This window comes from Neopsephotus bourkii, unplaced genomic scaffold (genome assembly GCF_033783945.1).
Source record: "Neopsephotus bourkii isolate Nb327-2 ecotype Australia unplaced genomic scaffold, CSIRO-AGI_Nbou_v1 NB_318, whole genome shotgun sequence".
NCBI classification, from domain to species: Eukaryota; Metazoa; Chordata; class Aves; order Psittaciformes; family Psittacidae; genus Neopsephotus; species Neopsephotus bourkii.
In genome coordinates, this window is record NW_026900826.1 from 7,447,935 (window position 1) to 7,463,413 (window position 15,479).

The 15,479-nt window shown below is 38.4% G+C and overlaps 1 long non-coding RNA gene across 5 annotated transcripts in view; it reads right to left on the bottom strand.

The window, feature by feature from the left end:
- The window catches only part of LOC133209154 (uncharacterized), a 187,059-nt gene extending 173,041 nt beyond the window's left edge, over window positions 1-14,018 (bottom strand). Inside the window, exon 1 of one of the 5 annotated variants that reach the window (XR_009724617.1) lies at window positions 13,846-14,018. This is a non-coding gene — a long non-coding RNA (uncharacterized LOC133209154). The remainder of the gene's footprint in view (window positions 1-13,845) is intronic. The other 4 variants (XR_009724616.1, XR_009724613.1, XR_009724615.1 and 1 more) reach the window with 4 other exon arrangements.
- Between the last annotated feature and the right edge of the window lie 1,461 nt (window positions 14,019-15,479).

The following is a 15,479-nucleotide window of genomic DNA, read 5'->3' on the forward strand; positions in this document are numbered from 1 at the left end:
ATCACCGCGCAAGTTTATGAGGCCACAGAACAGTTTTGTGATAATTATAATAAATGCAGGCTCTGGCAGGAGTTTAATAACTCATACTGAAAAAGCTTCCCATGTTCACTACCCATTTCATTGGCTACTCCCATCAATAACCCCACCAACATAAAAACAAGGTCAACCAAGCAACTGAAAGACTGAAAAAAGTTGTTGAGAAGATCAAATTATTACAAGCACACTGGGGCCTGATAATTCAGTTTCAGAGTGCAGACAATAACAAAACCAGAAAATGGCACAACTGGAACCCATTATTCTCATCAAGCTGGTAATGGAACAGGACCAGTCCACAGTTACTCACTCTGTGATCTTCCTAGCATGTCATGCAATATAGGCCTGTCAATGTGGCATTTCATTCATAGTTTAATCAGCCAGTGTGGTTTAATCAGGGGCACATGACGAAGTAGAAAACATTCCCGTCTCCAGTAAGTGCTGTAACGGCATCATTTCCATAGCAAAATCATCTTCCACCAGAATGGGATCTGGATACTGGAGCTCTCTCTGAACACACAGCCAGTTCTCAGAGCCAGCTGTACGAACATGCAACCCTGCAGAAAGTCATGAGACACTTCTTCATTACATTGTGCCAACAATGGCTAGGCAAGGGACTGTGACTGTTAAATCTGGAACTAAAAAGTTAGACTAAGATCTCTTCCAAGTGAAATTTTGCATGCCACACAAAATAAATTGTATAGGCATCTTTACATTAAAGGAAGATGATTTTTCAAGCAGAAAGTCTCAGGAAGCAAAGCGGGGTGAGTTCAGCCTGAGAATTGTATTCAACAGAACCAAAAAACTAAAAATCAGTTAAAAAACTAAATAAATTAAAAAATCAATAATATCTCTCCAAACCACAAGAAAAAATAGTATCGTCATATTTAATTTGGCTTTGGGCATTTAGTGGGATGCATTTCTGCCAAAGCTTATAAAACTATTTTATGTATGCAGCTGAGTACCTTGTGTAACAGAACAGAAAACAGAAGCAGGATGACCAGTGCAAGCCCAAAGCAAGCAATTTTCAAGTGACTGGCCTAAGTGCCAGTTTTCTGCCCCATTCATGTATGCTAAGATCACTTCAAAATGGCATGAACTGACAGTGCTCTTTTAAATTTCTCAAAAAATAGGTTTGGAATGAAAATGCCAACAGTTATTAGAGCTTAAGTGCCTGAAGCAACAGAATTACTGCTGAGGTGTTTAAATGGCATGTGATTTTCTGTTTTATTTTCATAGAGAAGTATGATTTTTGAAGTAATGCTGCAATTGATGTGCAAATTCTGACACATTTTGTATGACAAGTGGCTAGCCCAGTGGTACATCTGCAGATCAATCAGAGTACATCTCAGGTACCTGACTAGTGGGTGTTTGTAAGAAGGAAAAGGTTTGCAGTCATGCCCAGCAGCAAAATGATTCCCAGAGGCTTTTGATCTCTACATTCCTGAACTTTTTTATGGATCAAGCTCAGAGAGTACTGGCAATTCCCTGGTGAGAGGTTTGAGTGTGTAAAAGCAGAAGTCAGAAATATATGGCTTCACTGATTTTAAAACATCCACAGATAACCTAATATTTTCCATATTCCAATGGGACATGAATTTCAGTTTCATTTAATATGCAACCCTAAGGGTACCCAGAAAGTGGTTTTAGTCCCACTAAAATTTTATGGATATGTAAAGGCCCTCACATGAAACTGATTTTGCAAAGAACTGGCTACTCCGAACAAAAGGAATAGATACCTAAAGCCCCCTTGGACTCATTAGGGAACAAAGTACTGGAAAACATATCACGAGCAAGAGCAGTACAATACACAGTCTCTTGACATGTAATGCAAATGGCAAACACCTCCCACTTCTACAGAATCTTTCTGGAATACTGGAAGCCCAAAGAATGCTTGAGACTTTGCACTGCAGAGTTTCTACTTTCTTCCTCACGGGTATCTTGTCCTGAAAGGCCAGAGAGAATGGAGAACCTTTCAAAAAAAAAAAAATCTTAATACCAAACACTGTATTTTAGATGGTTTTTTTATTTTTTTTTTTTTTTAATTATTATTATTTGTCTACAAAGGGAAGGAGGTAAAAACCTACAGGACTGCAATGGGCTTCAGATGCAGAATGCTCTGCAATTCTCTCTGCTAACATTTTTTAAACCCAGCGATCTACTGATAAATCTTGGCATGCCTCTGTTAAAAGCAGATATGCACATAAACAATGCAAAGCAGTTATAAAATTAGACCATAACTACAGTGATTGGGTTTTGGTATGGAATACATCTGTGAAAACCAAAGTTAATCAAAATATGTTTAAATATTTTCATGTCAGCAATGTATTTTAGGAAACAGAAGCCTATGATATCAAAATGAGAGACTACCTATCAAAATATCTCATCAGAATAAAGACATATGTTTTTAATTAATCATCAACTGCAATTTCATATCAGTCAGAAGAGGTTGCAAAAAGTTGTGCATCACCAGCTGATTTTCTGGGAACTGCTGGCACGTGGCTGGCTGTCATGAGAGGCACTACGACCAAATGCTGTCGTCATTGCTATGGCACAAGTGGAATAAGAGGAGTCCACCTGCTTCTGACTTCAGCAATGCAGGGTTTATTCACTTCTGACAGATAACAAACACAAGCACAACCAAATTACTCCACCTTAATTTACCACTATACCTCTGAAACAGGACAGGCAGGGACTGAGTTGAGCTGAAGGACAACTGGACAAGCTTAAATGTAAAGTCACAATTTATTTGTCCCTAACTATAGCTCTAACCTACCTAGAGGCAGAACAGTAAATTCTCTTACTTTCCACTCAATAAAGTGCTTTGTAGAAGGTTTTATAACATCACCTTCCAAGCCTGTTTATCTCTATTGCTTCTTTCTCTTCAGCCTTTCCAGCACAACCTTTCCATATAAATTTATTAGGAAATGATTCATAGTATTACCATTAATAATTCTTTCTGTACCATCACAAATATGCACAAAGGTTTACAAAACCAGTAAGGCAAGTTCCTTCCCCAAGGGCCTGTGTTAGTTCTTAAAGTCTTATTACACTAATATACTCTAATGCAGATTTTTAAAGAGAATTATTAAGAAAGATTGAAGTGAAACAAAGAGAAACAAATTACCAAGAAACACCTACCTACAGATCCTAAATAAGAATAAAAGACCAGGTTGTTCTGGCAATAGTGCCAGAAAACCGATAGTTCCAAGAAGTATCTAAAGCACATTACCTATAGTTGAGTTAGAATTTACTGATATCAAAGTTCACACCACCTGTAGCAAAACATACAGTACAATACAACTAAAACAAAGAGTTTAAAACCATCCACACAGAGAACTGGCATTGTGTCAGTACAGACAAGAAAAGGATTTCTCAAATTCACTGTATGAATAAGTCCCTCTTCCACCCTCCATCCCCCCTGCAATTCTTTAGCTCCTTGTGTGCAGCAGGACTCTGGGCCAGCACATGAAAAACAGCAGGCTGGCACATCCTTCATGCTAGCTCCTTGTTCTTTTCAGTTTACTATTTCATTTTAAAACAAAGTCATGACAGTCGATGTGACAGCCTTGAAAAAATGAACCAAGAGCGAAAGACAGTAAGATCTGCCAGCATCTGGCAAAGCCAAACCGACGGCTTCGAGAGGAGTGGCCAGTACAGAGTGTTTCTAAGGGTGCTATCTATCAATGCCAACTTCAGTAAGCATTTTGTTGACCATGAACACACGGAAGACAAAGAGGTAGAGTCACATCAGAGAAAATTCCACAGGAGAGCTAGAGCAAATGCATCATGCTGTGAACATTGAGTTGACCCACTTGACTGGCATGAGTGGGAGTTCATCTTGTAGGAGGAAGTCTTGAGACAGGATAGATGGAGAGAATGGAACTGGGGTAAAAGGAGGTAAGGAGGTGGTAAGATGGGACAGGAATAGGTCAGAGAGGTCAGGAAGGAGGCAGGAATTCACAGGATGCAGGCAAAAGAAACTACTGGAGTTGCCACCATTTCACAGGTCTTGCATGGAATCAGAGTCCTCAAACATTACCACTCCTCTGCTTTACTCTGCAACAGTGCCTCTCACCTGCCACAGACAGACAATTTACTACTGCCATCAGCTACAGTGTTCATATAGTTAGTAGTCCTATATGATGGATATAGAATCATAGAATAGTTAGGGTTGGAAAGGACCTTAAGATCATCAAGTTCCAATCCCCCTGCCATCGGCAGGGACACCTCGCTCTAAACCATACCACCCAAGGCCTCGTCCAACCTGGCCTTGAACACTGCCAGGGATGGAGCATTCACAACCTCCTTGGGCAACCTATTCCAGTGCCTCACCACCCTAACAGGAAAGAATTTCCTCCTTATATCCAATCAAACTTCCCCTGTTTAAGTTTTAACCTGTTACCCCTTGTCCTTTCACTACAGTCCCTAATGAAGAGTCCCTCCCCAGCATCCCTGTAGGCCCCCTTCAGATACTGGAAGGCTGCTACGAGGTCTCCACGCAGCCTTCTCTTCTCCAGGCTGAACAGCCCCAACTTTCTCAGCCTATACATGACAAGCAGATTAAACATGACAAGCAGATTACAGATTGATCATGGCTGAAGTAGGCTTAAATAATTTTTCTGTTACCTTAGGATGCCACTAGAGAAAAGGTAGAAAAACCAGAGACGACATATCAGAAAGACATGACATACAGAAAGTGGTGCTGGTGAAATTTTCTGGGCTTACTAAACCCAAGCCTTCAGAAGCTGGTTATCACTGGGAGAAAGACTACCCATTCAGAACCTATTTAACTCCTCCCATGCATGTGCCTTTTCTTTTTATTCAGTATATGATCTGCATTCCTGTTCCTTAGAAAACGTCTAGGTTGTGCATTGGGAGTGTTTTTGTCCACTGGACCAGCTATAGAAGTTGTTGCAACATCATTTCTTGTTCAATTTGGAAAACACAAAAAAAAAAAACAGGCATTGGAAAAAATTGAATGAACAATTATTAACGAATGCGAATTTGATTTGGTGAACTGGATTCACTGATTTCCTTAGCAAAGTGAGGTTAAATCAAATTTGAAAGAGATCCTTTTTCATAGCACATCCTTCACTTCTAGAATCATTATTTGAGATCGCAAAATCTTTTTTGGTTGAAATCTTTCTTTCTGCTCAAAACCAACGGGAGTTGTGCCTGAACACAAGCATGGTATTTGATGCTAAAAAGGATAAAAGATAGAGTCCTTGCATCTTGAAGTGTGCATGCAGACTTAAAGACTACTTTTTAACACTGTACCTCAACTAGTAATCTCTATAATGGGGATAATCCTATTCATTTACTTCATAAAAGTGAAAGCAATTTCATTAATGTTTGAAAAACTGAACAGCCCCCTGGGTAAATTAGTCATTCGCTCTTCAAAGTAAAGTTTGAAAAGCATGTACTAAATAAATGTGCCATGTTTGAATAAGGAAAATAAGCTACTAAAACACAAACATCAGATATGCTGGGCCCTGAAAATGTCCAGGATCTTGTAAAAATGAATACTATCATAAGACTTATGCATGTGTAAAGCTAGCACTACCTACCATAAACCTAAGGGAAGTCAGCATTCAGGAGCTGGTCATGGGCTTTTAATGTAGCTCCTTGTGTGTAAGCGTATCCACACAGATCAAAAACCTGCACCTTGTTAATCACAGGTCTGCCAATTTTCCCTCTGTATTCTCAGAAATAACTTAGAAAAGACAGTAGCGTCTTGTGAGACAGGAAAAGATCAGCTGGTGTGACAAACCCCTTTCTTCCATGTCTATTTAGTGCAAGTTCCTGTTCTGTCAGCATCCTTTAACCCCTCCTCTGTATGTGTTAAATGCTGTGGTATCTTAATCTCATTTAAACCAGCTACTTACTTGATTTTGCCCCGTAAATCCTCCCTAGCATTTACTACTCTTTGCATTACACAGTTCTTCCTGAATCACCTGCATGTATTTCATGTCCTCCTTTCCAGCATCCTTAACCTTGAACTTTCATCCAACAGGAGCACTGCTGGATATCTCACCCTTCCTCATACTCCATGGCTGTCAGCTATAGCCAAAGCCCTGCCACTTATCCAAAGGTTACTGGAATCCTAATCCGTTCAGTCCAATTCAGGGGTCTGGGTACCCGGAGAACAAGTGGTATTTAAACACTGAGTCAAAGAAGGCATTAAGCACCTCAGCCTTTGTCACTATCTGCATATAATAAAGGATGGAGGTTCTCCTTAGTCCTTCTTTTGTTGCTAATGTATTTATAGAAGCTTTTTTTTATTGTATTTTAGGGTAGTAGCCAAACTAAATTCTAGTTGGGCTGCCCTTCTCAATTTTCTTCATGTATCACCTCGCAGCATCTCTGCAGCCCTCCTGAGTTGCCTGTGCCCTCTTCCAACACATAGGGATGGCCTGCTCCTGTAGCAATGACCACCTAATGGGTAACAAGGAAATTATAAATTCAGCAACTCATGTTGAGATCAACATGAAAGGTCTCATTGAAAGTGACCACAAACCCTCCTGCAGGTTTCAACCAGGGTCCCAAGCTCTGACTCTGGTAATCAGTTCCAAGGCTTTTCCTTTATCATGTCCCCATCTGAGACACTCTGCTTTCATAGGAACACCAGACATGATTCATTTAGTAGGATAAGTAAAATACAAGAATCAAGTTATAATAGTCACGCATATTACCACGTAAGCCATCTCCTTTAAAAATGAGCATAAAGCGAAGCACAGACAAGGATAACTTTTATATTAGAAGACAAATATCAGTGGTATAACAATGTAAAATTAAAGTATTAGAATCAGCTAAACTTAGAAGATAGATAGCAAAATGAATAATATATGCAAGGACAATCCAGAGTTCTGTTTTATGCATACAAGGGGAATAATTAACTGATCTGGAAACATGTAAATGAGGGCTTAAAAGCATTTTCAAAACAGCACATCCAATTTCAGTTACACACGCAGAAGTTGCTACATTATAATAATTAGATTTTTTTTCACAAAAGATTTATTTATTTTGAACAGGAGTATTAAATATTATACTAATTACTAGTTATTTTACTTTGTACCCAGGGAAAAGGAATGAATATTCATTAATTCCTCAAGCTACCAAACCCCAACAGACCAGACAGATTCCAGCATAGCTACTGATAAGTATGGAAAATGTTTGCTACAAAATCAGGCTCATTCCACAAATCAGAGCTCTGTCTTTTTCACATGTTAAATGCACTACAAGAAGCAACAGAACAACAAATAATAACAGAATACACCAGTGCTTTTCCTTTTACTTTTTAAGTGTCTTTTTGTATTATGCCCTTGAGAAAGATTTTTATTGGTATTATTTTGGGAATACTATATCCATTTTGCTGTGGCAGCAAAGGTAAAGTTCTACATGTTCTGGGGATAAAAATAATCAAAACATCTTCCACTTATTTGCCTATTCATTATTTTTTTTTATATGAAAGCCAGTAGGCTTCTTCCACATAGCAACTGCAGGAAAAACACTTGTCTGTCAGATACAAACTGGCACATATTAATCACATACTTCCCAGTAGTGGAAACTTCAGTATTTACACTTTGGCCTTTGAAATCAGCCAACAGTTTCACTTTTAGGTGCTCTCAAGGAAGGTTAAAATCTCTTACTTGGACACTCAAATTGATACAAAGACATTAAAACACCCTTCGGTTCCCTGTACACAGGATCTATACCTGATCTGACCTAGTGGCTTAAATGGAAGCCTTACATAGCTTTGAAGAGTGTTTAATAATGTACCTAAAATACTTTTTTGAGCAGCCTGACTGTTTGCACACTGTGCTCCTTGTACATGCACAAAACATCACCTCTCCTGAGTTTCAAGAAAGAACACTGGATAATCTGTTGGGGAATTCATTCATATCATTTTATATATTCCACTGAGAAAGTGCATTGAAAAAACCCTAAATTACCATATTAGAAGAACATATGTAAATACCAAAGCTGCAATTACACCAAGTCCCTTCAGAAACACCAGTCTGCTGGGAACTGAGTCCAGAACTGGACTCACCCTTAGCACAATGAAAAGAATGAGGGGGTTTTTATTTGATTGTCTTGCCTGAACTAACATCCAGAAATATAAACACATTAAATCCCAGGCATTAATCTTACACTTCCCATGCAGTTACCACGACATCTGAATGAACTCTAATGCCTAAAAAAAATACATCTCAGAGCCTGATTACAGATGTGCGTTAATGGCAAACTGATGCCGAATTCTTTACATCTTGGCGTGATGTCCTCAAAGGCCAATATTCTAATTCAGGGCATATGCCCTATTCCTGAACATTTAAATAAATGCTAACATTCTTTCCTAACATAAGGGTACATGAAAAATTGTGTCATGGAGTTAACCAACTATTTCAACTAGTCTACTACTTCTTTTTAAACTTTCCTTGGTTTTTCTATGTATGATGTCGATTTGTGGCATGCCATGATTGCTAGGAAACAGCACTATGACATAAACCACATGATTAATATTTAACAAAAATGATTGATATATCTGTATGGATAAATAACAGAAAAGAAGCCAATTAAAGCAAAGACACTGAAGTATAAATAATATATTATCATTCATCAAGCTACTGAAATAAACTAAGGTATTTACCATCAGTCTAAAACAATGCAGTGAGGACTAGGTCAAATGAGCTGTAGGCATGTGGGGAAGATGCAGTGATCAGAATGATCCTTTGCTAATTTGAGACAGAACTATAAAACAGGCACTGAAATATTTCAAAGAAAATGTTATTATAGTAAATGTTACCTTTTCTGCTACTCGAGTAATTAATTATTTAAACTGTTACGAGAGTCTAGATTCACACACTAGTAATGACTAGGAGGATATTTAAAATTCATTACAGTACATTAAACTTCCACTGATTAGTTAGCATCACTGCAAAATAAATAAATAGCCAATTCGCTTTGATCAGCAGAAATTCTGATAAAATCAGCAAAATACCAATTAAAATGTGAAAAATGTCACCTACTGTCATTATTCTAATGGAACTAAGACATAGAGAAGAAACTGATTCAATGTTTATGTTCGGATCAGCTGTGTCTTCAAACTGTAAATCATTATGGCTTTTACTTGCATCTCTTTCTCCCAAGCCCAGAATTAATTCTGCAGATAGATTTACTATGGACTGCATCATCCTGGAATAGACCATCCTATCATAAACAGAATAATAAGGTCTGGATGCACTTCTGCGAACTCCTGTTGGGAGGGGCAGAGGGGAGTAGCAATTCACTTAGAAATATGTGAACAGAAATGAAACTTGACATGTGAGATTTTTGCCTGAAACTTTATTCTTCGGAAGCAGGTGGAAGGGAATGAAATGATTAAGTAGAGGTGCTCTATTTACAGTTATACACATTTCTTATTTATTGAGTTCCTCAGCTTTGAGGCCCTGAGCCTGCAAAAAGGCACCTCCTTGCCTGTAAATTGGCTGGAATGCTTTGAAGACATTGAAGGCAAAATCTCAGTAACTGGCCTGCTTCATTTTTATCAGATAAGAAGATTCCATACAAATGAAGAATTCTTAGCTGCACAAGCTTCTGACAATGCCAGTGCTTCTAATTTTACACCTATGATCTTCAGCTGGAGTGACTGCTCAGTAACCACTTAAGACCATCTGGCTAAATTGTTTTGGCTCCTGGCTGTTTCAACTGGACACAGGCTGAGCTTTTTGAGCATGGCTATGCACTGATCTGAACTACTGCATCCTTCTCATCACCTTAGAAGTTTTGACAGCTCTCAGAAAAGAGAGCTAGAGAACCACACCACATATCCCACATACCAGTTGCCCATAGTAGAGCATGGGAAACACTATAGGGAAAACTGTGGTATACTGCAGATCAAAGATTAGTGTTTATTCTCTCTGGGAGGTTATTCTGGGCAGGCATCCTTTGGGTGAGCCAGTCCCCACTGCGACGTGTTTCTTTATGTACACATGCCATTTCTTTTCATGATTTACTTCCCTTTTTAAACTCTGAATTGGAAAACTTTCACAGTACCTGGAACGGAAACTGAGCAAAGTTAGGACTTGACCCACTGTCATTGCTTAGCCCTTACCAGCTACTCAGTGACAGTGACGCTTAGAGATGAATCATGGACTTGCAACAACAGGAAGATAGAGTCTGGAATAAAATACCAGCTAAAGCTTCTCTTGGGGTAGCATTTCTGTGAGAGATTAACAATGTAAAGAGGATTCCTATATTGGAGTGACTTTGATGGACAGAAATCAGCAATCTGGCACAAAAAAGAGGAAAAAACCCCACAAAACCCCCAAACCAACCAAAAAAAAAACAAAAACCTATCACCTGTATAAAGAAGTCAACGCAAAGAAGGGCTGGTATGGTAACTTTAGAGACATTACAAGAGAAAAGTAAAGAGTTTACATGCAAACGCTAAAGAAGGCAGAGTGCACAGCACCTTGAAGTACACAATGAAAACTAGCCTTGGAGTCAGTGAAGGAATTCAACACTAAAGACCTGTCAGTTATAGGGAGTAGCTCTTTAAACATCCTCACAAGGCAATTTCTCTTTTCTTAGCTCTCATTACCCTTCCCATGCTGACAAGATTTGCTCAGATGGCACAGCAGCAAAGAAAAACAACCACATAGCTTCCTGAGTTTTGAGCACTAAGACTTTGGTCCAAAGCTTACTTTCTCTCACCACCTACAAGTGTGGCAAGCAAAACATGAGGAAGCTAACTAAGCTGATGTCTAAGCACAGTACAGATCACACTGCCCTGCCACAGGCAGTATCAGGTTCCATGAGCTCTTAAGAAGTTAGTTAATTTTAGTCTCCTGAGAGAACAGCAGATGCCATCACTGGCATCTGTTCTTTAACAGGTATTTTGATTTCTACTGAAGGATCACAATCTAAGATGAGAAAAGCCCTGTTCACGCTGTAAACCCAGCAGCAGGCCAGAATAACTGAGAATCAACTGGATATCTAGTTTCATTTTTTCTTTCTAAGCAGCAAGGAAAATGTGCAAACGCTTATTATCCATCACACTGTAATGTCTGAACTAATTATTCACAATGTCCATGTCTGTTTGAACATAAGTGCACAAGAATGCCAAAACAAAAAAACATGAATATATTTGTCTGTTTCTCTGTCAGTCTTCACGCTCGGTTTCAGGTTATTACAAGGCAGGGAAACTGCTGCCATGGGATACAGACCATGTAGTCCAAAATGCTCACTGTGTCATGGAGTCCTATCATCAGAACAAAATGCCACTTTAAGTTATACACAGCTACTTATTAATCAGCTTCGGGTACAGTCAGGAAAAGGTGGGAAAGATTTCACATCAGTATCTATAAACCTCATGATACAAACAGGTGTATGATTTCTGTTACCAGTCGATGCCAGTATGAAATTCGATAAGATATTACCTTAAAAACAAGGAAGGAACTCAGTGGTTAGTCTCAACAGTCAGAAGAAAATAACGTTCTATGAAGGGAAGACAAAACTTCAAAACCAGATCCACAAAGCAGGCAAAAAGTTTACAGAATGCGAGGCCCTGGCCTTACATCTCCTGTGCCTGCACATATGATGCACATTAAAAAGAAAGGTTCTTGGTGATCAAAAAATCCTCACAGCCTGTGTGCTCCTGCTTCCTGAGAAAAGTGCCATCTTAAGGTAATAGAAGGATGCAAGATGCAGCACAGATTCCCAGTACCAACATTAATGTCCTTGTGTTTCAGTCAGCCCTTTAACACAACTTCCAAGCAGAACTTGTGATTGTTAACAGACATTCAGTGATGCTCACTGTTTGTGAAACCTGCATTTTTCCAAACATTTTTCTCAACTATTGCAGTGGCTTTTAACACACAGGAAAAACAGGTACTCAAAATGATAGTCTGTAGTTCAGTAATTTGGAAAGTTACAGATACACTGGTAATCATAAATGGACTGAGGTTTGAATGATTTTTCCACTCCAGTTAAATATATTGAGAAGTATATTCAAATAATTAAAAAGTGATGAAAGGAAGCAGTATTTGGAATTAATGGAAGCCATATATTCACCCTGTTGAATTCATTATTTTTAAATTATAGTTCCAACAGATTAAGAAATGCAATGAAGTTAAAATGAAGCAATTTTGTTGCTAGATATTGTCATTTAAATTAAAATATATGTGTCTGTTGAATCCAAAAGCTAAACACTCCTACTGCTGCTGCTTTTATTATTTGTAAAATCTAAAATAAACTGCCAACAAGCAATAAGCAACAACTGGAGAAACGTTAAAAAGTGAGAAGCCCCAGTATGCCAGTCTCCCTGGGTAGCTATTTTCTTACATCGTATGGGTTGCCAATCATATGATGTACACATCAAAAAAAGTCATGTTATAGAATCATAGAATGGTTAGGGTTGGAAAGGACCTTAAGATCATCCAGTTCTAGCCCCCCTGCCATGGGCAGGGACACCTCACACTAAACCATGTCACCCAAGGCTCTGTCCAACCTGGCCTTGAACACTGTCAGGGATGGAGCATTTACCACTTCTTTGGGCAACCCATTCCAATGCCTTACCACCCTCACAGTACAGAACTTCTCCTGTTTTAATTTAAACCCATTACCTCTTGTCCTATTGCTACAAATATGCAAAACCTGTTATATTAATCACCCATTTCTAAGTAGTTTAATACATTCTAAATGCTGTAATATACTCTTGAGACTCAAAAAAGGCTAAAAGATTGCTTGTAGCCTGTAACTGGTATAAAAGAGATGGTTATTTCACATGTACAGCCTTTACCATATTGGTAACACGGTAAATAATTAAAAACCTCTCATAAGCCATTTTTAAATGAATAAGATTGGAGGTGACAATTAATGAAGAGTGGAAATTCTCATCCTGCCAAGAGTTTCACAGGAGCTGACTCATGAAAATACACAGGTCTACAAACCCAATATTGTTCCAAGTCCTCAAATCCACATGGAGTTCTGATCATTTGAAATTGGACCCTTTATCTGACAAAAGGTTTTCTGAAGCAAACTATCAGGCAATTTGACATCCACCCTTTAAGGGTATTTGGCAAAATGTTGAATGCTAGCAACCTTAATGCACTGACCACAGGTTGAAGGGTCTTCCACACCATAACCACAAAATCCTCATTTTCTAATACAGTATCACCACCAATCCACATATAAACAAACACTCATGGCTGAATTTTTAATTACATGAAAAACCCCACTGGCTTCCTTTAAGGCATAGTTTCACCCCAACAACTCCAGACAGATGGTAAAGTTTTATTGCGACCAATTTTCTGTTTCAAAAACTTCAATGCATTTGAAAGGCAAACATATAAAATGCACTTTAAACTTATTTTTCTTCACACTTGTATAGAATTTATATAAATGTCACCAATCAGGTCAACACATTTCCATGGTTCCATGTGGATTTTATCAACTTTCTTTTTTCCCCCATTCAACTCAATCTATCATATTTTATATCAAATTTCAACAAATCAGCCCAGGCAATATGTCTATGGAGTCAGGGAGTATCTCCTACATAATGTTGTCAAATAAGCCACCATTATTAGCATTTTCCTGCACCCTTCCCATGATGTCCTACTTCGGTATGATGAGCAATAGAAGGAACACAAAAACATCGTACAACAAAGCCTCTTCTCCACTGTTTTGATGCAAAAAATAAACATGAAATTCCAGAAACACCTTGAGAATGCCCATTCCAAGGGACTCACCAGCGGCACAACATGAAATGACATCTGAAGAGTTCAACTCTAGGGAAATTGAGGCGCTTACCTGGCTAGGGACTTCTAAGCTGAATTGTAACTGCAGTGTTTTCCATTAACTGCCATCCATTGTTCTCTTCACAGCAGCTCCAAAGCCAATATGCTGTTAATTAATTAGCTGGAAACAAACAAAAACAAAACAACAAAATGAAACTAAATTTGAAAAGAAAGTGGAAAAGAGAAGAAAATGAGAAAAAAAATCACCTGTATATTTTACAAGTGGGAAAAGAGAAGAAAATGAGAAAAAAAATCACCTGTATATTTTACAAGTGAGAAGAATCTGTTAAAGCATGTATAAAAAAGTCAGTAAGTGCATACTCAGAACACTATCAAATCTTTAAAGGGAATATGACCAACAAGTCAAGGAAACAGGTTTTCTTTTGATGGTACTTGGTGATCCTGTTTATTTCCTAATAGTTCCACAAAAGGCCAAAGGACTCTGACCTTGGCAAACTAACTAAGCAAGAAAAGGCAATCATGTGTGCAAGGTTGTCACCTACACCACAAATTATGATAAAATATATCTCAGTATTGCAAAAAATAGCTGTATGTCTTCAGTGACATCCACTGTAGTACATTTAAGGATTTGAATAGGACAGCAATTTATTTTGCACTAAAATGTTTTATGGTTATCATAAAGCATTATGTCTTCAGAGACTGAAAGGTGATGTTTTTATGGACTGTTGCTTCTTGTTGCATTATCTTCACAGATCAAAAATCACCTTTCTTCCCCCCCCATCCTTCTTTCTCCAAGTGCCCTCCTACTGCCCTGCTAATAAAAGATGTCACACAACAGTTCAGTCTGATAAAAAGGCAACCACGCTAAACAAAGTGCACAAGGAACACATTTCTAACACATAAAAGTTTCACAATAAATGATTATCCAGCTTATTGGTGAAATAAATAATAATAATTGCCTGTCCCTCCTCATTAGACCTTTAGGAAGATAATGGAGCCCCAAAACAAAGTTCTAGCTTTTGACTTGAAATAGACCTTGTTAATTTTATTATCACTTTGCCAAAATGCCAGTCCTCTTGCACAATGACAGGGTGCAAAAAATGATAGGTAGACTGACTGATGTGCAGGATGTCCCGTTTTTAGCTTAAGAATAGTTTTGAGCTAGTAATTGAGTAACCTGATGGGGTTACTTTGCTCCTGATTTATCCCTTCTGAAGAGCAGTGGGGATTAGGTGGAACAAATATACAGTGTGTGCTTTTGACACATTAATCTGATGGATTTCAAGCTTATCCAAGTGAATGTAAATGGCAGATAGTGTATAAATTGATTATGATTTACTATCATTAATATATCAAAGCCCCTTCCCCTTCATCACATGTTTTTCAGCCTTTGACCAATACCATGCCTCCACATGGCTGACATCGGTCCATGCTTCTGTCACCTTTGGATCACTCTCTTGTAGGCCACTTCTCCAGCCATTCCTTTAAATTCTACATTTTCCACAGAAATAGTGCCTGCCAAAGCCAGCACATCTAAACACACTGCTGTAGGAATTACACTGGCTCCTAATGAGGCAGTGAATTAGCCTTAAGGGGTCTAGTTTCAGTTTGATGCGTGCATTAAATGGAGTTACGCACGTCACATAACTAATCAATTTATCCAGGCATTAATACAGTTCTCATCAC